The sequence below is a fragment of the Entelurus aequoreus genome, linkage group LG04 (assembly GCF_033978785.1).
Source record: "Entelurus aequoreus isolate RoL-2023_Sb linkage group LG04, RoL_Eaeq_v1.1, whole genome shotgun sequence".
NCBI lineage: Eukaryota > Metazoa > Chordata > Actinopteri > Syngnathiformes > Syngnathidae > Entelurus > Entelurus aequoreus.
This window is the reverse complement of record NC_084734.1, coordinates 69,294,613-69,319,204: the sequence shown is the minus strand read 5'-3', so window position 1 is coordinate 69,319,204 and position 24,592 is coordinate 69,294,613.

Sequence of the window (24,592 nt, the reverse complement as noted above, 5' to 3'; positions counted from 1 at the left end):
ATTTTCTAAAATCATTGAAAAACTGTTCAATAACAGATTAGAAAGTTTCATAAATAAAAATAGAATACTCGAAGAGAACCAATATGGATACAGAGCTAATGTTTCAACTTCAATGGCTTTAATTGAAATTACAGAAGAAATTACCAATGCAATAGATAGTAAAAAATGTGCGGCAGCGGTTTTTATGGATCTAACTAAAGCATTTGACACAATTAATCACAATATTTTAATCAAAAAACTAGAACGATATGGCATCAGAGGGTTAGTCTTAAACTGGATAAGAAGTTATCTAACGAACAGGAAACAATACGTGAAGCTAGGCGAACACACGTCTACAACGCTAAATATATCCTGTGGTGTACCTCAGGGATCAATACTAGGACCTAAATTATTCAATCTCTATATAAATGACATTTGTAAAGTTACAAAAGATTTAAAGTTAGTATTATTTGCGGATGATACAACAGCGTTTTGTTCAGGAGAGAACACACAGGAGATAATACAAATAATAACAGAAGAAATTAACAAATTAAAAAGATGGTTTGACAAAAACAGACTATCGTTGAATCTTAGTAAAACTAAAATAATGCTATTTGGTAACAGTAGAAGAGAAAGTCAAACACAAATACAAATGGACGGAATAGAAATTGAAAGAGTAAACGAAACCAAATTTCTAGGTATAATGATTGATGATAAATTGAACTGGAAATCTCACGTAAAAATATACAACATAAAGTTGCAAGAAACACGTCAATAATGAATAAAGCAAAACATGTTCTAGACCAAAAATCCCTTCATATTCTCTACTGCTCACTAGTGTTACCATATCTGAGCTACTGTGTAGAAATATGGGGAAATAATTACAAAAGTACACTTCATTCATTAACGGTGTTACAAAAAAGATCAGTTAGAATAATACATAATGTTGGATATAGAGAACATACAAACCCTTTATTTATTGAATAAAAAATACTGAAATTCCACGACATAGTGAATTTGCAAACAGCTAAAATTATGCACAAAGCAAACTATAACCTGCTACCCAAGAATATACAACAATTCTTCTCAAAAAAAGAGGAGAAATATAATCCTAGAGAAAAACGTAATTTAAAACATTTGTTTGCACATACAACACTTAAGACCTTCAGTATATCAATATGTGGAATTAAATTATGGAATGGATTAAGCAAAGCAATCAAACAATGTACTAATATGATACACTTCAAGAAACTCTTCAAACTTAAAGTGTTTACAAAGTACAAAGAAGAAGAACCATGACAAACATTCTCAATTTATTTCATCCATCCATTCATTCATTCTTAAAGTAATCTTACTTATCTCATCATATGAAATATGACTTACTTCACCAATTATTATTATTAAATTCTTACTATGATTTATTTATTTATTTTTATTGTGATTACTTATGGAGTTTATTGTGAAAAAATTGTGAACAGGAAGTGAACAAAAAGTTTTGCAACTGTTATGTAAAGAAAAGGGGTAGGATTAAATAAGCTCTGCTTATTCCTACTCCTTCTCGAACATGTTGAAAAGAAACTGGAAATTGTGATGTATCATGTTGTATGCTTGCATGTTCGAAATAAACTCAAACTCAAGTTGTAAGGTTGCAATTTGGCGATTATGGTAATGCATTTGTGCAGTTTGTTGAGAGTACAATTTCAGATTTGTTAAAGGGGAACTGCACTTTTTGGGGAATTTTCGTTCACAATCATTATGAAAGACATGACGACAAAGTTTTTTTTTTTTAATGCATTCTAATTATTTAATAAACGTAAATACATGTCAGCTTACAGTGGAGCCATTTGGAGCGCCACTATTTTGCCCATAAATTCCAATAAATAACCATTCATAAAGCGCCAACAATACTCTATTTACATTTCGTAACTTGAATACTAACCAAGTATTAGTATTCTGCTCTTGATTTTTGCTGGTTAGCTTAGCAGATAGCTAACATGATATAATCCTTGATGAAAAAAGAGACCCAAGCGTGTGGAGTGTAGATTACGCCTTTTTAGTGAAGGATCAATCGTATTTTTTGTAAAACTGCAAACAAAAACACATAAACAAACATTATACATTCAGCATGTATCTATATACAACATACATGTGTACATAGCTATATAAACCAATATAGAAGTCTGCTATGTAACCTATTTAGCATCCAAACCAACAAAATGCTGCCAGTAATTAGCTTTCAACAATAGGCACAAATATCTTACTAAAGCAGTCTTAAACTGAAAATGCACTAATAATGTGTCACAATATACATATGCATGTTGCATTCACATAAACTTACAGGTTTAGACCTTCAAAGTCTTCAAAGCTGAAAAGTAAGCTTGAAGCCTGCAGTAAGTGCTGTTTGTCTGACATCTACCTGCTGTCTGAAACACACACACCAAGCTGGCCACGGCAAGACAGGAGGGTCAAAATAGAACACAAACTGCAAAACTGATTTCCACCACTAGGTGTCTTAGAAAATAACATTGTGGGGCATAACAATTAGTGATATTGTTATTATAAGCACTAACACAGACAAACTATTTATAGTGGCGACGTAATCGCTTCTCGTGTGCCTATGTTTACATCATCGAGCTGCTGCTGATTACTCGCTTCCTTGCTCCCTGTAAATTCATTGTAGATCATAAATCAGGCATCTCATTTGCACAGAAGAAGTTTGAGTAGGTATTCCGACAAGTTGGTACACTTTGACAGCCATTTAGGACCCGAAACTGTTGAGGACGACACGGAAAGACGCTTGTCCCCTTTTCTTTGTGAGGATTATGAGTCATTCTTCACCAAAATGGGAATATATGAACATACCAGCAGTCCGCATCCTAATGTCAGCAGACCTCGTACAGTAAGTGATGTTTTATTATGTTTGTTGGCTCTAATGAAGTCTGCAGTAAGTAATAATCGGTGGGAAAAAAAGCCAACGCCATGCTTGAAATGATCAAAATGTGTACATATTAAATGTAGTTATAAATGTGCCTGTTACAACATTACATATATACTTACATCATGTATTTAACACGTCAATGGAAATGTTTGGATGTTTTTTTAAGGACGTTGCATGGTTCCCATAGGCAATTTGGCTGACTGCAATGAGCCACCTCACCGAGAGATCCGACCATCACCTTCATTGTAGGACACGTATGTTCCAGTTTTGCACACATTTCCATGAATTTAGTAAATATGTTGGGGATTTCTCATTGCAAACGCCCTGTTTTTAAAAGTTGAAGTGATAAACACTCACTTAGGGAAACAAAAATAAATGTAAAATCTGCATCAGTATGGATGAAATAAAGATGCATCAATAATACATTTTTAATCAACTCGTAGCTCCTGAATCGTAATCGAATCGTGACGTGGCCAAATATTCCCACCTATTTTATGTATTGCTACATTTTAGTTGATGAAATAAAGTTCAATATTATTCTTTGTTAATATTGTTGTTAAAAAACACAATTTTTATTGTTATAATTATAGTGTAGCAATTATCATTGTCAGTAATGTGTTATCACTGTTTATTTTAGTTTTTATTAATTCTGGTAGCTCCTCTCTGAGCTGCCACCTTACCGTGGTAGAGGAGTTTGTGTGTCCCAATGATCCTAGGAGCTATGTTACCCGGGGGCTTTATGCCCCCTGGTAGGGTCTCCCAAGGCAAACTGGTCATAGGTGAGGGATCAGACAAAGAGCAGCTCGAAGACCTCAATGAAAGATAAAAACAAGGAACCCAGATTTCCCTCGCCTGGACGCGGGTCACCGGGGCCCCCCTCTGGAGCCAGGCCCGGAGGTGGGGCACGATGGCGAGCGCCTGGTGGCCGGGCCTGTCCCCATGGGGCCCGGCCGGGCACAGCCCGAAGAGGCAACGTGGGTCCCCCCTCCAATGGCCTCACCACCCATAGCAGGGGTCATAGAGGTCGGGTGCCAAGTGAGCTGGGCGGCGGCCGAAGGCAGGGCACTTGGCGGTCCGATCCTCGGCTACAGAAGCTAGCTCTTGGGACGTGGAACGTCACCTCGCTGGGGGGAGGGAGGAGCCTGAGCTAGTGCGCGAGGTGGAGAAGTTCCGGCGAGACATAGTCGGACTCACTTCGACGCACAGCAATGGCTCTGGAACCAGTTCTCTCGAGAGGGGCTGGACTCTCTTCCACTCTGGCGTTGCCGGCAGTGAGAGGCAACGGGCTGGGGTGGCAATTCTTGTTGCCCCCCGGCTCAGAGCCTGCACGTTGGAGTTCAACCCGGTGGACGAGAGGGTAACTTCCCTCCGCCTTCGGGTGGGGGAACAGGTCCTGACTGTGGTTTGCGCTTACGCGCCAAACCGCAGCTCAGAGTACCCACCCTTTTTGGATTCGCTCGAGGGAGTACTTGAGAGTGCTCCCCCGGGTGATTCCCTCGTTCTACTGGGGGACTTCAACGCTCATGTTGGCAGCGACAGTGAAACCTGGAGAGGCGTGATTGGGAAGAATGGCCGCCCGGATCTGAACCCGAGCGGTGTTTTGTTATTGGACTTTTGTGCCCATCACAGATTGTCCATAACGAACACCATGTTCAAACATAAGGGTGTCCATATGTGCACTTGGCACCAGGACACCCTAGGCCGCAGTTCCATGATCGACTTTGTAGTTGTGTCGTCGGATTTGCGGCCTCATGTTTTGGACACTCGGGTGAAGAGAGGGGCGGAGCTTTCTACCGATCACCACCTGGTGGTGAGTTGGCTGCGATGGTGGGGGAGGATGCCGGACAGACCTGGCAGGCCCAATCGCATTGTGAGGGTTTGCTGGGAACGTCTGGCAGAGTCTCCTGTCAGAGAGAGTTTCAATTCCCACCTCCGGAAGAACTTTGAACATGTCACTAGGGAGGTGCTGGACATTGAGTCCGAATGGACCATGTTCCGTGCCTCTATTGTCGAGGCGGCTGATTGGAGCTGTGGCTTCAAGGTAGTTGGTGCCTGTCGTGGCGGTAATCCTAGAACCCGTTGGTGGACACCGGCGGTGAGGGATGCCGTCAAGCTGAAGAAGGAGTCCTATCGGGTTCTTTTGGCTCATAGGACTCCTGAGGCAGCGGACAGGTACCGACAGGCCAGGCGGTGTGCGGCTTCAGCGGTCGCGGAGGCAAAAACTCGGACATGGGAGGAGTTCGGGGCAGCCATGGAAAACGACTTCCGGACGGCTTCGAAGCGATTCTGGACCACCATCCGCCGCCTCAGGAAGGGGAAGCAGTGCACTATCAACACCGTGTATGGTGAGGATGGTGTTCTGCTGACCTCGACTGCGGATGTTGTGGATCGGTGGAGGGAATACTTCGAAGACCTCCTCAATCCCACCAACACATCTTCCTAGAGGAAGCAGTGCCTGGGGAATATGTGGTGGGCTCTCCTATTTCTGGGGCTGAGGTTGCTGAGGTAGTTAAAAAGCTCCTCGGTGGCAAGGCCCCGGGGGTGGATGAGATCCGCCCGGAGTTCCTTTAGGCTCTGGATGCTGTGGGGCTGTCTTGGTTGACAAGACTCTGCAGCATCGCGTGGACATCGGGGGCGGTACCTCTGGATTGGCAGACCGGGGTGGTGGTTTCTCTCTTTAGAAGGGGAACCGGAGGGTGTGTTCTAACTATCATGGGATCACACTCCTCAGCCTTCCCGGTAAGGTCTATTGTGCTGGAGAGGAGGCTATGCCGGATAGTCGAACCTCTGATTCAGGAGCTGTGGAACTGTGGACCAGCTCTATACTCTCGGCAGGGTCCTTGAGGGTGCATGGGAGTTTGCCCAACCAGTCTACATGTATTTTGTGGACTTGGAGAAGGCATTCGACCGTGTCCCTCGGGAAGTCCTGTGGGGAGTGCTCAGAGAGTATGGGGTATCGGACTGTCTGATTGTGGCGGTCCGCTCCCTGTATGATCAGTGCCAGAGTTTGGTCCGCATTGCCGGCAGTAAGTCGGACACTTTTCCAGTGAGGGTTGGACTCCGCCAAGGCTGCCCTTTGTCACCGATTCTGTTCATAACTTTTATGGACAGAATTTCTAGGCGCAGTCAAGGCGTTGAGGGGATCTGGTTTGGTGGCTGCAGGATTAGGTCTCTGCTTTTTGCAGATGATGTGGTCCTGATGGCTTCATCTGGCCAGGATCTTCAGCTCTCGCTGGATCGGTTCGCAGCTGAATGTGAAGCGACTGGGATGAGAATCAGCACCTCCAAGTCCGAGTCCATGGTTCTCGCCCGGAAAAGGGTGGAGTGCCATCTCCGGGTTGCGGAGGAGACCCTGCCCCAAGTGGAGGAGTTCAAGTACCTTGGAGTCTTGTTCACGAGTGAGGGAAGAGTGGATCGTGAGATCGACAGGCGGATCGGTGCGGCGTCTTCAGTAATGCGGACGCTGTATTGATCCGTTGTGGTGAAGAAGGAGCTGAGCCGGAAGGCAAAGCTCTCAATTTACCGGTCGATCTACGTTTCCATCTTCACCTATGGTCATGAGCTTTGGGTTATGACCGAAAGGACAAGATCACGGGTACAAGCGGCCGAAATGAGTTTCCTCCGCCGGGTGGCGGGGCTCTCCCTTAGAGATAGGGTGAGAAGCTCTGCCATCCGGGGGGAGCTCAAAGTAAAGCCGCTGCTCCTCCACATCGAAAGGAGCCAGTGGAGGTGGTTCGGGCATCTGGTCAGGATGCCACCCGAACGCCTCCCTAGGGAGGTGTTTAGGCCACATCCGACCGGTAGGAGGCCACGGGGAAGACCCAGGACACGTTGGGAAGACTATGTCTCCCGGCTGGCCTGGGAACGCCTCGGGATCCCCCGGGAAGAGCTGGACAAAGTGGCTGGGGAGAGGGAAGTCTGGGTTTCCCTGCTTAGGCTGCTGCCCCCGCGACCCGACCTCGGATAAGCGGAAGAAGATGGATGGATGGATGGATGGAATTCTGGTATAATATTTGTTGATACTGTGTTTGTTCATGTTGTTTCTCTCTATCTTGTCTCCCTCTTTTGTCCAATAAATTATAGATCCAGGCATGAAAACCAACAATATTTTTGACCATGTGGCTGGACAGGACATGTTTAAGAAAAAAAAACAACTACATAGGAAGAATGAATTGATGAAACCTTCAGTGAGCAAGTACAAACACAAATACAGTATTTATGTTTTAGCTGAACACTGGCGTTGCCTGCAGGGAACACTTGAAAACACCCTTTTAAAAGGAGAACTATGGCAATGATGGTGATTAGGAACCCTGAAAATCTTTCTCTTTCTCTCACTCGCTCACAAACACGTGTTATGGGTCCCCACATCTGCGGTCCCCTCCAAGGTTTCTCATTGTCATCCCATTGGGTTGAGTTTTTTCTTGCCCTGATGTGGGATCTGAGCCGAGGATGTCGTTGTGGCTTGTGAAGCCCTTTGAGACACTCGTGATTCAGGGCTATATAAGTAAACTTTGATTGATTGATTGACATTATTAGCTTATAATACCACGCTAATTACACACACTTACTATCATAAGCACATATGCTTGATGAGATGAATAAATAATATTTTTTTACCATTGTATTTCTGCACTCTATTATATAGCCATTCTATTATCTGATATGGTCAGGTCACACCTCACACAACTTTCACACAAAGTTATCAAGTATTTACAAGTGGCAACCGCCCCGCACACTCAAATTAAAGGAACATCCCTGTTCTTCTCTGAAGGGAGGCAAAACAAATAGTAGTTGTCAACTTGCCACTCATATCTCGCCACTAGTGGATGCTCTATCTCTCAAATTGTGGTATGGAAAATTAAGGAATTGAGAATAGAGCTAACCTACATTGTGTTCTTTGGAGTAAGATAATTGAATTTGAGGAAATGTTTTGTTTTTCATTTAAAATTGTAGCAATTCAGCTCCTCTCTGTTTGATATCTAGGCTTTGACGCAATTGTTTTATACCAAAACTAGTGTTAGCATTAAAAAGTGTTAAAAGGTGACTGTAACTAACAACATTAATAGCATAGTTTCCTGTGCCAGGAGGTACTCTATCTGTAATCCCTGGGGTTTGTTTGTCCGTATGTTAACAACATAATTCAAAAGGTTATGGATGGATTTTGATGAAACTGTCAGGAAAACAGATTAAGACAGCCGCAGTGGAGACAGAATGCTAAACCATATACAACCAGTTGACATGACACTAAAGACTTTATCCCACTATTGTAGCTCGATACATCAGTTAAAGCAAGTGGGGAATGGAAAATGATTTTAGTAATTTTCTCATTATCATCCTCTAAAGAGTATATAGTGCATATACAGACATGAATTGGTTAACTTTAGCATTTTGGTTGATTTTTTGTATACTTTTCGTCAATTCTTATGTGGAATGTGCGCCTCATTAGATGTAGTCTCATGTGTACAGAATGTAAAGCACTATCACAAGTCAAAGGTTAGCTATTCTAATGTCCATTCACCATCGCCTCCTTGTCTGGAAAGCAGCCATTTCATCAAAATCAATTTCTGTTAGTCACACAAATTACCCAAAGGAATCTTGGAGAAAACTTTGAATAGCAATCAATTTCACTGCACGTAAAGTAGGCACTGTTTTGCATCGCATATGGTTATGACTAAAGGGACGTAAGTGGAAAGGGCGTCTCTGTTGTTGTTTTTGGTTAACTAATATTTATTATGTAAAATATGAAGTGCAATTACTGGAGTTTAAGAGCAGTTTTTCAATATGTATTTTTATTCTTGCTAAGTTGTTGGTTCAAGTTGGGATTCATGAGAAAACCATTGTTTCATGTATGTATTATATTACTCATTATTTTGTAATTGTCACGCTTGGTGAAGCCCCCAAACCACAAATGGATCCCAAGATGCAGACACAGTTAGGTACTGGCATAAAAACAGTATTTAATGCTCAAGTCCACAAAATATGAGCCAAACGTGGAATGCTACAACGTGCAGCAGAAAACTAAGGTGAAACTAGTGTTGTCCCGATACCAATATTTTGGTACCGGTACCAGTACCAAAATTATTTTGATACTTTTCGGTACTTTTATAAAAAAAGGGGACCACAAAAAAATGCATTATTGGCTTTATTTGAACTAAAAATGTTACGGTACATTAAACATATGTTTGTTATTGCAAATTTGTCCTTAAATAAAATAGTGAACATACTAGACAACTTGTCTTTTATTAGTAAGTAAGCAAACAAAGGCTTCTAATTAGTCTGCTGACGTATGCAGTAACATATTGTGTCATTTTCCATTCTATTATTTTGTCAAAATTATTAAGGACAAGTGGTAGAAAATGAATTATTAATCTACTTGTTCATTTACTGTTAATATCTGCTTACTTTCTCTCTTAACATGTTCTATCTACACTTCTTCTAAAATGTAATAATCACTTATTCTTCTGTTTGGATACTTTACATTAGTTTTGAATGATACCACAAATTTGGGTATCAATCCGATACCAAGTAGTTGCAGGATCTTACATTGGTCATATTCAAAGTCCTCATTTTTCCAGGGACACATTTCCTGAGTTTATAAACATAATATACATTTAAAAAAAAAAACTAAAGAAGCTCTTGTGATGCCAAAAAGTATAGACATAATCATAGTAGTATCGACTCGATACGCTAGTGTACTTGGTATCATTACAGTGGATGTTAGGTGTAGGTCAGTGGTTCTCAAACTTTTTTTGTCATCCCCCACTTTGGACAAGGGGGAGTTTTCAAGCCCCACCTGCCCCCATCGCCCCAACAGAACGCTAATGCCAAGCTTAACATTTTCAAATGTATTGAACATCAAGTAACATCAAGTTGTATACATTCAAACTCAATAACATAAAATAACATCAAGTTCAATAATCAATAAAATAACTGTGCAGCTGTGGTATAACTTGCATCAAGTTCAATATCAAATAAAATAACTTGCATCAAGTTCAATAATAAATAAAACAAAAGTGTTATAACTTGCATCAAGTTCAATAATAAATCAAAAAAAGTGTTATAACTTGCATCAAGTTCAATAATAAATCAAAAAAAGTGTTATAACTTGCATCAAGTTCAATAATAAATCAAATAAAAGTGTTATAACTTGCATCAAGTTCAATAATAAATCAAATAAAAGTGTTATAACTTGCATCAAGTTCAATAATAAATCAAATAACTTGCATCAAGTTCAATAATAAATCAAAATAAAAGTGCCACTTTGCAATCTTTGCAAAAAAAAAGAAAGGAGGAGCTATATGTATTTGGCAAGACAGGGCAAGTGAACATGAGTTTTACAGTACTCCAGCATTAGTGGCTGCAATGAGCCTGTTTTGCACTGCACAGCTTTTCAAATCGGGATTGCAGGCTTGACACTGCCACTGTTAAAACCTCATTGAGTTCGGGGCTGAGCTGCCTTGACGCGAGTGCTTCCCGGTGAATGACACAGTGTGTCCAATGCGCATTTGGCGCAACCCTCTTTATTAGAGCCTGCAGCCCGTTTCTTGACCCTGCCATGGTCTGTGCGCCATCAGAGCAAAAGCCCACACAGTTTTCTCATTTAAGGTCATGTTCTTTGAGAAAACTGTCCATTAGGGATGTGCGTATCGATCCTGTGGTATCGATATATCGATACTCACACGCTACTCATTTGGCATCACTTTTCTGAAAAAAGTATCGATATAAACCAAAAAACGGCGTGTGGGGGGTGCAAGCTAGGGCGCCGCTAGGGATTTTAGGCCCCATGAAAATAATCTTTACAGGGCCCTCAACACAGAAAATGAAAGCATAGTAAAAAAAAAAATCTAAGAATATAATTAAAAAAAAAACAATTAAAGTGAAATTTCCTCCCGTTCCTCGCGCCCCACCTGTCATGTCTCTATTCCCCACCAGTGGGGCGCGCCCCACACTTTGAGAAACGCTGGTGTAGGTCCACCAATGGCGTATCTTTTCAGAGACGTTATAGTACCAAAAATGATTCATTAGTATCGCAGTACTATACTAATATCAATCAATCAATCAATCAATGTTTATTTATATAGCCCTAAATCACAAGTGTCTCAAAGGGCTGTACAAGCCACAACGACATCCTCGGTACAGAGCCCACATAAGGGCAAGGAAAACTCACCCCAGTGGGACGTCAATGTGAATGACTATGAGAAACCTTGGAGAGGACCGCATATGTGGGTAAACCCCCCCCCCCCCCCCCCCTCTAGGGGAGACCGAAAGCAATGGATGTCGAGTGGGTCTGACATAATATTGTGAAAGTCCAACACATCAGCGAAAGTCCTGTCCATAGTGGGGCCAGCAGGAACCATCCCGAGCGGAGACGGGTCAGCAGCGTAGAGATGTCCCCATCCGATGGACAGGCTAGCGGTCCACCCCGGGTTGGGAGCAGAGTACAAAATAAAATAAAATAAACGGCAGATCAACTGGTCTAAAAAGGGAGTCTATTCAAAGGCTAGAGTATACAAAAGAGTTTTAAGATGAGACTTAAATGCTTCTACTGAGGTAGCATCTCTAACTTTTACCGGGAGGGCATTCCATAGTATTGGAGCCCGAATAGAAAACGCTCTATAGCCCGCAGACTTTTTTTGGGCTCTGGGAATCACTAATAAGCCGGAGTTCTTTGAACGCAGATTACTTGCCGGGACATATGGTACAATACAATCGGCAAGATAGGCAGGAGCTTGACCGTGTAGTATTTTATACGTACGTAGTAAAACCTTAAAGTTGCATCTTAAGTGCACAGGAAGCCAGTGCAGGTGAGCCAGTATAGGCGTAATATGATCAAACTTTCTTGTTTTTGTTAAAAGTCTAGCAGCCGCATTTTGTACCATTTGTAATCTTTTAATGCTAGACATAGGGAGGCCCGAAAATAAAACGTTACAGTAATCGAGACGAGATGTAACGAACGCATGGATAATGATCTCAGCATCGCTTGTGGACAAAATGGAACGAATTTTAGCGATATTATGGAGATGAAAGAAGGCCGTTTTAGTAACACTCTTAATGTGTGACTCAAACGAGAGAGTTGGGTCGAAGATAATACCCATATTCTTTACCGAGTCGCCTTGTTTAATTGTTTGGTTGTCAAATGTTAAGGTGGTATTATTAAATAGATGTCAGTGTTGAGCAGGACCGATAATCCGCATTTCTGTTTTCTTAGCGTTGAGTTGCAAAAAGTTAGCGGACATCCATTGTTTAATTTCATTAAACACGCCTCCAGCTGACTACAATCCGGCGTGTTGGTCAGCTTTAGAGGCATGTAGAGTTGAGTGTCAGCAGCATAACAGTGAAAGCTAACACCGTATTTGCGTATGATGTCACCTAGCGGCAGCATGTAAATACTAAAGAGTGCAGGGCCAAGAACCGAACCCTGGGGAACTCCGCACGTTACCTTAACTTTTGAGACACTTGTGATTTAGGGCTATATAAATAAACATTGATTGATTGATTGATAGTCCGAGGTCACATTGTTATGGGAGACACAGTGCATCCTGTCAGTAAGATAAGAGTTAAACCAAGACAAGGCTAAGTCTGACATCCCAATACGCGTTTTGATACGCTCTAATAAAATATTATGATCAACAGTATCGGAAGCGACGCTAAGATCAAGAGGCAGCAACATAGATGAAGCATCAGAATCCATCGTTAGCAATAGATCATTAGTCATTTTTGCGAGGGCTGTCTCCGTAGAGTGATTTGCCCGGATTGAAAAGGTTCACAGAGATTGTTAGACGCTAAGTGTTCATTTAGCTGCTGTGCGACAATTTTTCGAGGATTTTCGAGATAAACAGAAGGTGGGACGCCGGCCGGTAGTTTACCATGAGGTCAGGATCGAGGTTAGGTCTTTTGAGTAGAGGATGAATAACCGCTTTTTTGAATGCTAGGGGAACAGTGCCAGAGGAAAGTGATACGTTTATAATATTTAACACTGATGGACCTAATAATACAAAAAGCTCCTTGATAAGTTTCCCAGGAATTGGGTCAGGTAAACATGTTGTTTGTTTTGTCCCATTTACACATTTTGACAATTCCTCCAATGTTATTTCATCAAAGAGAGAGAAACTATTTTGGAGGGCAGTGTCCGTCGTATATACAGTCGTATCTGTGTTAATAGAACCCAGTTGTAGCTGAGATGCATTGTCTTTAATCTCTTTTCTAATGACTTCAATTTTCTTATTAAAGAAATTCATGAAGTCATCTGCTGAGTGGGTGGAGCTACTAGGAGGAGTCCCTTGTTGGGTTAGCGATGCTACTGTACTAAACAAAAATGTAGGATCATTTTTGTTGAGGTGGATGAGATTTGAGTAATATTTAGCTTTAGCTGAGGTAAGCATGCGTTTATAAGTTATTAAACTATCACACCATGCTTGATGGAAAACCTCAAGTTTAGTCGCACGCCATTTGCGTTCCAGCTTTCTACATGATAATTTCTGGGCTTTAGTTTCTTCTGTAAACCATGGGGTACGCCTTTTAGGGGCCCTTTTTAGCTTTAGCGGTGCTACACTATCAATGGTGTCGCGCAGGGCGTCGTTAAAGTTGTTAGTGAGGTTATCAATAGAGCCCACATAATTTGGGAATGGTTCCATTACCGAAGGCAGTAGGTCAGTAAGAGTCGTCGTTGTGGCAGCATTAATGTTGCGGCTGCTATAGTAGTTATTATTATTATTATTCGTTTGTTGACAAAGAGTCAGAACTTCGAATTTTATAAGGTAATGGTCGGACATTACTTTAGTGTACGGGAGTATCGTAACTTTAGAGGTGGTGACACCCCTGACAAGCACTAGATCTATCGTATTACCGTTGCAATGCGTGGGTTCATTTATTATTTGTATAAGACCACAGCTATCAATTATAGTCTGGAGCGCCACGCATGGAGGGTCCGATGGGGTATTCATATGGATATTAAAGTCCCCCATTATGATTATATTGTCGGCGTGCGTCACTAGATCAGCAACAAACTCTGAGAATTCACTGATGAAGTCCGAATAGGGCCCAGGGGGGCGGTAGATAACAGCCAGGTGGAGAGGCAGCGGTGTGACAAACCTCAAAGTGAGCACCTCAAACGAGTTATATTTATTATTTAGGTTAGGTGTAAAATTATAGTTTTCATTGTATATTAGTGCGACACCCCCTCCCCTTTTAAGAGGACGGGCAACATTTGCATTGGTATAGTTAGGAGGAGATGCCTCATTTAGCGCAAAAAAATCGTCTGGTTTGAGCCAGGTCTCGGCGAGACCAACGACGTCAAGTTTGTTGTCTCTAATGACCTCATTAACTAATAACGTTTTGTAAGATAATGATCTTATGTTTAAAAAGCCCATATTATAGGTAGTGGGCTGTTTTGAGGATTGTTTGTTGAAATTATCCGAAGTAGCAATATTAATAATGTTGCGTTTATTATGCGTAGTGCACTTTAAATAATTTCGACCATATCTAGGAATTGATACGATGGGAATTGTCAGATTGTTTGCTAGATGTTGCGATAAACTGAACGCATCATAGTTAGCCACCTCAGTAGATTGCATGTCTGCCTCTGACACGGTCACAAAAGAAAAAACATTATGTGAGTTGTGTTTTATTTTAAGAGAATTGCTATGTGTGCAGGGATTATCCAGCCTGCCGCCGGCTAGTTCTAGTTTAAATGGCTTCTTACCCGGACACTCCACGCTTCTTTGGTTAGCTTTTCCCTTTGTTGTTAGCCCCGCTCGGCATCCCCGCTTCTGCTTCCGCTCACACCGCTTACGTCGTCTCCATTGGCGGTCACCGCTAGCACTTGACTCCGCTGCTACAAAGGCCACTCGATGTAGCCCGCGAAGTATTCCCATGCTAGCGAGGAGGTCCACCGTACATGCATCTTTCAGTCTATAACGACCCGATCCATCCACATCCAGAATTGTCTGTCGGTCGTTTGTGATCACAGAGTGTTCACGCTTTGAGCCAGCCATGAAATTGACAGAAATGACGGGTGTTTTTTGCCAAATCGCTCTACACTCCCAAGAGCGTCTTCAAGCTGCTGCATAGCAATGCGCCGCCATCTTGAATGTTGAATGAATAATACCAGTATACTGTACAACCCTAGGTGAAACAAAAAATAAAAATGGAACAAAAAAATACTCCATATCAGGGAGGTACACTAGATAGGGCAGGAAGGCCTCAAGTCTTCCGGTATACAAGTCCACACAGAGAAAACCAGAGAAACAATAACTAGACAGCTTCTAAAGATAGTGTCCACATGTTGCTATCAGCCAGTGTCTAAGTTCCCCACACAGGTGTAAATAAACAGAGCCATAATTTTTCCACACCTGCAACCACTTCTGCTATTTCCGCCAGACTCAGGGAGTGACTATGTCTGGAACAGAACAGAAAATAGTATATCCCGATTCTTAAGTTGAACAGTCAGAGGTCGAGTCCACTGTAAGATTTAACTAAATGTATCAGGTGAAACTTATATCGTTGGTATCAGTATTGCAAAAACATCTATTAGTCAGTCCAAATCACGAGCGATCAATATCCCGAACGAGCCTCTGCAATAGTGAGCCTCAATGGAAAAGTTGTCATCCTCTTTATAGGATAAGGGCAAAAAAAAGTTATTTGTGTTCAAAGTTCAGTGATGGTTTGGCCCATTTCTGAGAGAGGCTTAGCTACTTGGTGAGTTTCAAGGTTTATTTTGGGAATGAGGACGTGCAGCTAAAACATTCCTGCCTCTGACGCCATAAATCATGTATTTTGTTCCTTTTACTCGACTTACAATATGTGAACTATGTCTTTGCAATAATCATCAAGACTATAAACAAAATCGAAAAAGCAGCTTACACGCATCCTTGAAGTAACAAGGGGAGAATAGAACACAGGCCTAAGACTTCAAAGTGACCGTTCTTTAATGAAAACAATGAACTACATTCATACTTTTAGTCCACGGGTGTCTCAAGGCCCGGGGGCCAAATCTGGCCTGCCACATTATTTTAAGTGGCCCGCGAAAGCCTGGAAATAATAAAATGCTTAATCTTTTCTTACTCAATATATTTTTTCCCTTTTGACATTAAAAGTCATGTACTGCAAAAAATTGCATATCTTTTAAAATTCAATATTATCTAAATCAAAATATTATGTCATCATGTATCTCAAAAATATTTGTTGTTAAAATAAAGACAAATACTGTACTTAAATATCTGCTTGACTTTTGATTTCAAAACAAATTATCAATCAAATTGTAGACTGTAAAATTGACAATAGATTTTACGGTTAAATTCCGCCGACTGAGTTTCAACTTTGGTACTGTTTTTTTTCCATATAGATTTAGACTTAGACTCAGACAAACTTTAATGATCCACAAGGGAAATTGTTCCACACAGTAGCTCAGTTACAATGATGGAAAGTGTAAGGATGGAAAGGACAAAGCAGGTATAAATAGACTAAATATAGCGTTATAAAATACAATATACATACGTAATATATATATATATATATATATATATATATATATATATATATATATATATATATATATATATATATATATATATATATATATATATTTTTATATATATATATATATATATATATATATATATATATATATATATATATATATATATATATATATATATATATATATATATATATATATATATGTGTATATAAGACACTAAAACATTAAAAAACATTAAAACAAGACTTTACGATTACAAAAAAACTGTCACTGGTATCGTTTTTACATTCCATTTCATTCATTCAATTTTTTGTTTATGCTGTAAAAAAACCCCACTGCTTTTACTGTAAAATTCTGGTGACTGAGCTGCCATTTTTTAAAGTAAATGTTTTTATTGTTTTTTGCAGTTTATGTAAAAAAAAATATATTGCTAATGTATTATATATATATACATTTATAATCATATATTAGTCTTTGTTAAAAGCGGCCCTCTGAGGGCAAACATAACTGCGATGTGGCCCCCACTGAAAACGAGTTTGACACCCCTGTTTTAGTCTAAGCAATTAATCTAGTGATTTCAAGCCAAATGAAATGTAGAGCAAATAGGTATTGTGAGAATGAGATATTTTTAAGAGTTATTTCTTTATTAATAGTCATGTTTAAAGCAGCTAACATTTCCCATGTGTACACTTTGTACTTGTATCTTATGTCCGCTAGTAAATGGTAAATGGTAAATGGGTTATACTTGTATAGCGCTTTTCTACCTTCAAGGTACTCAAAGCGCTTTGACACTATTTCCAAATTCACCCATTCACACACACACATTCACACACTGATGGCGGGAGCTGCCATGCAAGGCCCTAACCACGACCCATCAGGAGCAAGGGTGAAGTGTCTTGCTCAAGGACACAACGGACGTGACTAGGGTGGTAGAAGCTGGGGATTGAACCAGGAACCCCCAAGTTGCTGGCACAGCCACTCTACCAACCGTGCCACGCCTTCTCCCTGCAACTCTGTGTTTAACCTTGAAGGCTGCATTTCTTTCTGGGTGGGAGGGTGCTGTTTTCATACTAAATAAGCTGACTCTTTCCATTTGATTTTCAGACCACTTCTCGATGCCGCTATTAACACATTGCAAGGCTGGTCTCCTAAAGCTTTAGTAAAACTTGGTAATATTCCTATTCTGTCTTGATGGTCCTTCTTACTCAACATATATGTCATCCGAAAGAATTTGGAATTGACCAGTGACTGGTCTGACGCAACAGTATATCTTTTAAAATATTTTAACAGTAACGGTAAAACCACAAGAAAAATGACAGGAGAAAGCATATAACTGGCACAAATAAACACTGAACTCCAGCATAATCTTACCGCCCAGTGAGAGGGTAACAGACAGGTGGATATGTCACAACAATGTGTGACAATTTCAAAAAAAGTTTATTAACAACATTAATAGGGTTAGCAGCTCATGATAACAATCAAACTTAACTTAACTTTAACATTGAGAAAAAAATATAATCAGCTGTCAGGACATTTTTGATTGCTCTGAAATTGGGATGAAACAATGTGCACCTCTCAGCCCGCCAAGGCAATGACCTGTCAACAAGCTACCCTATAGAGCGCAACTAAAGCTTCTTCTGATCCTCCTCCACCTCCTTCCTTCGCTCTTCCGACTCTCTGGGGGGATGTACCCTCAGCGCAGTGTGCATCACGCCCTCTAGAAGAGCTATTTTCAGGAGGGGGAATGTTGCAAGTTTGTTCCCCTTCTGATTTCCACCTCTTTTCATCTTCCCCCCTTCATCCCTTGTGGGTTTTGAAGTGTTGCAGATATATCATACTCTCTGCTCAACACAACCCACCCAAAATGTAAGTCCTCAGAACGTCAGAGAAAGTTCGCCAGAAGGTATAAGCGGATTGTCTTTGCAGCCTCTCAGCTGTTGGATGAAAGGGACTGTGCTGCTTGTGTTTATGACAAACGTTGGGTGCAAAGTATTTACTTTCAGATGTGACTGTGTTTTTGTCTCCTGTTATGTCATCTTAAAAAACATCTGAGAATGCTTACTGCTTAAGTGTGTAGTTCTACTGAAGTGGATCCTGTAACCATGTACAAAAGTAGACGACTTGTTTGGGTTCACGTTTATACTGCACACTTTCAGCCAAGTGTTGCGTATCTGGAGAGAACAGAAGATGAGGGATACTTGTACAAGACAAAGGGTACTGTTTGTGTGTGTGTGTTTGTGTGTGTGTGTTTTTTTTCTCTGGGACTTATCTGTAACTAAAGTGGCAGGTCTGATCTTCTAAAGGTCATTCATGACATCAGGACCTGGATACTTAGGTCTTGATGTGTATTGGTGTTGATGGCAGCCCGTTGGTGACAAGTCTCTCTCAACACACAAACGTACAGCACACAAATACACACTGCATACACAACTTTCTGATATTAAGTTTGTCTGAAAAGGGCAATCCCGACTAATTCACTGGCTTAACCGTTGACCAATGGAAACAGTCGGTAAAAGCTTTCAGGTTGTGTGTGTGTGTGTTTGTGTGTGTGTGTGTGTGTGTGTGTGTGTGTGTGTGTGTGTGTGTGTGTGTGTGTGTGTGCGTCGGCGTGTGATTGAGTCTGACAGTCACTTTCCCAGTATAGAAGTTGTGATGGGTACATTCCAGGCCAAAGTCAAGAGAACCATCCTCTCCCATTTTATTTTGCTGTTGGTTAGATTTTAAAAAACAGTTAAGCATTCGGCAAAAAAAAGGCTTAACTTTAAACTCTATTGATTGTGTCAGTGACTTCCCTGTTATGTTAGAAGTGATGTCATTGTCTGTCATATACGTATCGTAGCATGATGTTTGCATGCATATAATTATCTAATTCCTGATACTGTCAATTCTGAAAGTAACAACTTTAGCTGATTTGAATAGGACTATTCTGCAGGTACTTCAAGGTTGTTGTTGAGGTTGTTGCTAAACCAGTAGTTCCCAACATCTCCCATTAAAGGACCCATGCCTGTCCAGATGACCAAAGTTTCTGTTTAAGACGAATACATTATCAATCAATGTTTATTTTTCAATGTATCTATCTATCTATCTATCTATCTATCTATCTATCTATCTATCTATCTATCTATCTATCTATCTATCTATCTATCTATCTATCTATCTATCTATCTATCTATCTATCTATCTATCTATCTATCTATCTATCTATCTATCTATCTATCTATCTATCTATCTATCCATCCATCCATCCATCCATCCATCCATCCATCCATCCATCCATCCATCCATCCATCCATCCATCCATCCATCCATCCATCCATCCATCCATCCATCCATCCATCCATCCATCCATCCATCCATCTATCTATCTATCTATCTATCTATCTATCTATCTATCTATCTATCTATCTATCTATCTATCTATCTATCTATCTATCTATCTATCTATCTATCTATCTCTGTTCTTTCAGCATTTTCTGAAGCAGAATTTAACTCAAGGTGCAATTCCAGGCTCACCGGCAAGTGGACACGCCCTGGCGCCCGCCAACCACTGTACCAGCTGTGGGTAAATAGTGGGCACATGGGGATCGGCCATGGTAGAAAACCTATCTAGGAGAAGGTCACTCCAAACAAAAACCACAGGCGTTGCTCACGCCTGACTCCACACCGTATACCATCTGAGGGCGGATGAAGGCTTTAAGCCTGAAACTGCCAGAGTATGGCTGTGAGGAGCTGCGCCCCGCAGTCATTATTGATGCGCAATATATAGCTTCCATGGAGACACAAGAAACCGATAATCCTATACTTCCAGCGTCGGGTTTTCGCAGGAGCCACGCAGCAGACGTGGGAGGGTATTGTGACGACTGGACCAGCAAACCCTCTACACCAGGGAGGGAGGGTTCAGTCTGATCACAGCGCACTGTCCAATGCACTCTTGCGCTGTAGGACGACATGTAGTATGGCAACCTACAACGCAAACACAGTGAGGGGACAGGCATGGTTGGAAGAACTGGCACACTGTGCAGAGGAAAAGGGAGTGGAGATCCTGGCAGTCCAAAAGCATAGGGGAGTGCACATGGACCAGCCAATTAACTATCACAGAGTGGAGGGGTGCACTTTAATCACCTCACCTACATGCCGCAATGATGCCCAAGCAGCAACGGATGGCGTGGGACTCATAGTAAGCCCCCGAGCATGTAAGGCCTTCCGTAAGGTGCAACCACACTCCAACAGTATCCTTAGTGCCGATTTTGAGGGAAACCCAGTAACAACGATCATGAATGTGTACTCTCCCACCAAAGGTTCTACGATCACCTAGGAACAGCGATCCACCAGGTGCCTGCTCACAACGTCCTAATAATCCTTGGGGACTTCAATGCAAGACTTGGACCGGAAGATGCACTCTTCACGTACCACGACAATACCAACCGCAACAGAGAACATCTAGCTGCCCTAGATGTGACCTACTGGCCGCCAACACCCTGTTCCGTAAGAGGATGGGCAAGAGATGGATGTTCCAGGACCGAGCCACCAGTATGTGGCGCTAACTGGACTATATACCGGTAAGAAAGATGTGGAGGAAGTCCATCTTGAATGCAGAGTCCTACAGCTAATTCGACTCTGTAGGCTCTGATCATGTTGGAGTCGCTACAAGGCTGCACCTGAGCTTGAGGGTCCCGAAGAGCTCCGCAAGGACCCGGCCTGACTGGGAAGCCTTTGTGGGACACCCTGAACTCTCGGCCAACTACACAGCGCAGGTGAGAGCCCACCTACATCTGCTGGTCAAGGAAGGGGAGCCAACAACCTATAAGCAGTTATTTTCTGCTAACGAAGAGACAACCAGGAAATGGGTGCCGACCAAGGGGAGACTGAGAGCCTCCAATAAATCCAAACACCCGGAAGTTGTCCGAGCGCGGGCGCATGTGGCAGAGGCACGCAGAAACTGTGAGAAATCAGTGTGAGAGGTCAATGACTTCAAATACTTGGGTTCCTGGATGAACTCCACAGAACAGGACCTTAAGGTCAGGAAGGCGCTCGCGTGGAGGGCCCTGAACGCTATGTCAAGAGTGTGATGCTCGATTCTCCCCCGACACATAAAGCTGAGCCTATGCCACGCCACTGTGGAGCCTGTCCTCCTGTATGGCTGCGAAATCTGGACCCTGACACACACCCTGCAGAAGTCCCGAGATGGGTGCTACATCAAAATGCTACGAGCTGTTCTGAATATGAACAAGAACATCCACATCACCAAGGAGGACCAGTACGGGCAACTGCCGAGGATCAGCAAGAAAATAGCAGCTTGAAGGATGAGGCAGGCCGACCACTGCCACAAACATTGGGAGCTCTTGGCCAGCAGGCTGGTCCTATGGGAACCAACGCATGGGCATCGATCGCAAGGACGTCTCGCCCTAACATAGAAAGATGTGGGAGCTTAAAGCTCTTCGGAGTTGACCGGGTGTATGGAGAACCGGAGGGATTGGATGGAAGCTCGTCTGAGGATGACTGAGAAAATTCCAGCAATATAGTATCAGTAGTAGAGGATGCACAATTGAACACTAGCGGCTTCCCTTTTTCTTCTTTGCTTTTTGAGCGCTGGTTTGTCCGCGACAGAGCTTGTACTTGCGAGTGTGTAGTGGAACCTACACTTCCAGGTTTACGATATGAAAACTCCTAAACTCCATAAAGTAGCCACTAGTGTGTCAGCTCCAAGAAGGAGCCACAAAGTCGTGGTGACACCAGCGTGGCAAAAAGTGACAATACTACAACACGCAATGTACAAAATATTTTTCCACAGCTTCTGACTGACTATTTTTTTTGCTAATTTCTTAAAATTCTGAACAAAAACAACATGATTCGGAATGACAATGCTAGAGAAACACATATTACGCAACATTAAAATGCCTCCAGTCCTTTGAAGGTGACGTCTGCAAATGTGCTGGACTCTATTTTTAGTGGGAATTTTACCTGTAGACATAAACTTTAGATTCACAGCTATTAAATAAGTGTCAATATTGTCAGCATTGGATGGGCCTTTTAAATCGCCACACAATGTCCTTCCCCTCTTTGCTCACGCTTGTCAATTCAACACAGAAATATGACACAATTGCACAGACAACCCACTGAAAACGTGTCCGCCAGCAAAACCATTCCCTTATTTTTTTCTAATTCATTGCTAATGCAAATTTATGGAAACTTCATGTTTCTTTAAGAATGTGAATAGAGCCGATTTTTTCTTTTCTCAGCAGGTAAGAAACAAAAAGATTTACAAAACTGCAACAATAATTGGAACACATACTTATTTTGTTAAATAGAAAGAAGAAGGGCAAGAGTAATGTACATCTTTGTACTTCTCGTTGTCAGTCTATAAGGTATTTTTTTCAATATTGGATTAAAAGACCCTTAAACCTCATCTCTCCTGTCTAGTTTATTATGTGCATTGATGCAGACAGTTTACCTAAATTAAAGCATAAAAAAGAGGGAAATTCAAGGGCTTTCTCCTAATATTATAGCCTTTTTTTCAGCCATGGGCCCCTGAAGCTTGAAGCACAAATGCCAAACAGAGACAGAATGGGCTTATTGAACTTCACCATGGCAACAGTTCTCCACCACAATCACCCAGGATGCTTGTTGCTATGGCACTATATCTCTTCGTTCAAACCTTCGGAGATTCTTGATACAGAAAGGTGCCTTTTGTCAAGCTTTTGCAAAATTTTTAGTGACTTTTTCGTGTATCCTCCATAAAACAGAACAAGAATGACAATGCCTTCCCCCACCTACCAATCACAAAACAGTCTATTTCCATTTTCCTTGCTGATGAGTGCACTCTCATACCATCCTTATTACCAGAAAGGAGTTCAGCACAAGTTCACTCTTATATTACTCAGATTCTGACAGCAGCAGCGCTTGTCACTAAGGTAGAACACGGAGCAGATAATAGGGGCACAGCAAAATGATCCAAATCACACTTGTGTATATTGGCTGTGTCCACAGAAGGACTGACATCCATCGATGGTGGGAGTCAAAGGTGCCAGTCTACCAGCTGTGCCTTGTTGATGTTTTGGCACAACATGGATGTACTGATGAAAGGAGAGAAAAGTAGTCAATTCCGTGTACATCTCCTGGGAAAGACTATAGCTTCCTCTGCGGTGGACATTTTGTTTTTGTTATATTTCTTTTGTCAGAGTTACACATTTCGGGAAAAATCCACAAATGTCCTCTGCAGAGAATGTTGCGCTGTCAAGAGGATTAGCGTGTTCAGCTAAAAAAAAAACACTGAATTTGAATGCACTAAATTTGGGGTGGGCTTTTCGCTGATAGGGAGATGTTTGTATTTACACGATGAGTCGGTTGTGTTTTGACCTCCGCCGATCCCCTGAGGCCAACTCACCGAACCCCTAGGGTTCGATCGAACCCAGGTTAAAAACCACTGAGTTAGAATATTTAAATGCAGAGATTACAAGAAGCTGATGTATGGAACCTGCTCAGATGTTCCCATCTGCTGAGTAGTGCATATGCAAAATGACCAGTTTTTGTACACTGCACCACGTCATAAATGCACTAGATGACGAGGCAATCCAGATTATTTTCAGACAGATCAGATGGTGGGGTTGCTCTCGATGACTGAGGGTCAGCCGTGTGGTTTTGGAGTAACAATGGCAGCTTTGTCGCCGTTTGTGATTGAGCATCTGTTTAACAGGACGTCCGCGCCAGAGAAGTTTTTGTCCAAAAGTCGCCCTGGGTGGTCAGTCCAACACAAATGTATTGCAGTCACACAACACAGTATAAAATAATACACTTAGAAACCACTTATAAAGTCATACCAAAGACTATAAAAATGGGACCCATTACCTCAAGTGTTGGAATTGGGGGTTAAATCACCAAAATGATTCCCGGGCGCGGCCACCGCTGCTGCTCACTGCTCCCCTCACCATCACCCCTCACCTCCTTGGAGGTGAGGGGTGATGGGTGAAATGCAGAGGATAATCTCACCACACCTAGCGTGTGTGTGACAATCATTGATACTTTAACTTTTAACTTTTGAAAACCACACCTAAATTCGCTCAAGAAATGGCAACAACACGAGTATCCAACTGCAGCCCAACCAGAAGCGTGCACGTGCAATAGAGGTATCGAAACATAACACGGTTTATCTCAGGGCAATCAATCGATTACAACTGTACTGTTTACAAGCAGTCCAGTTG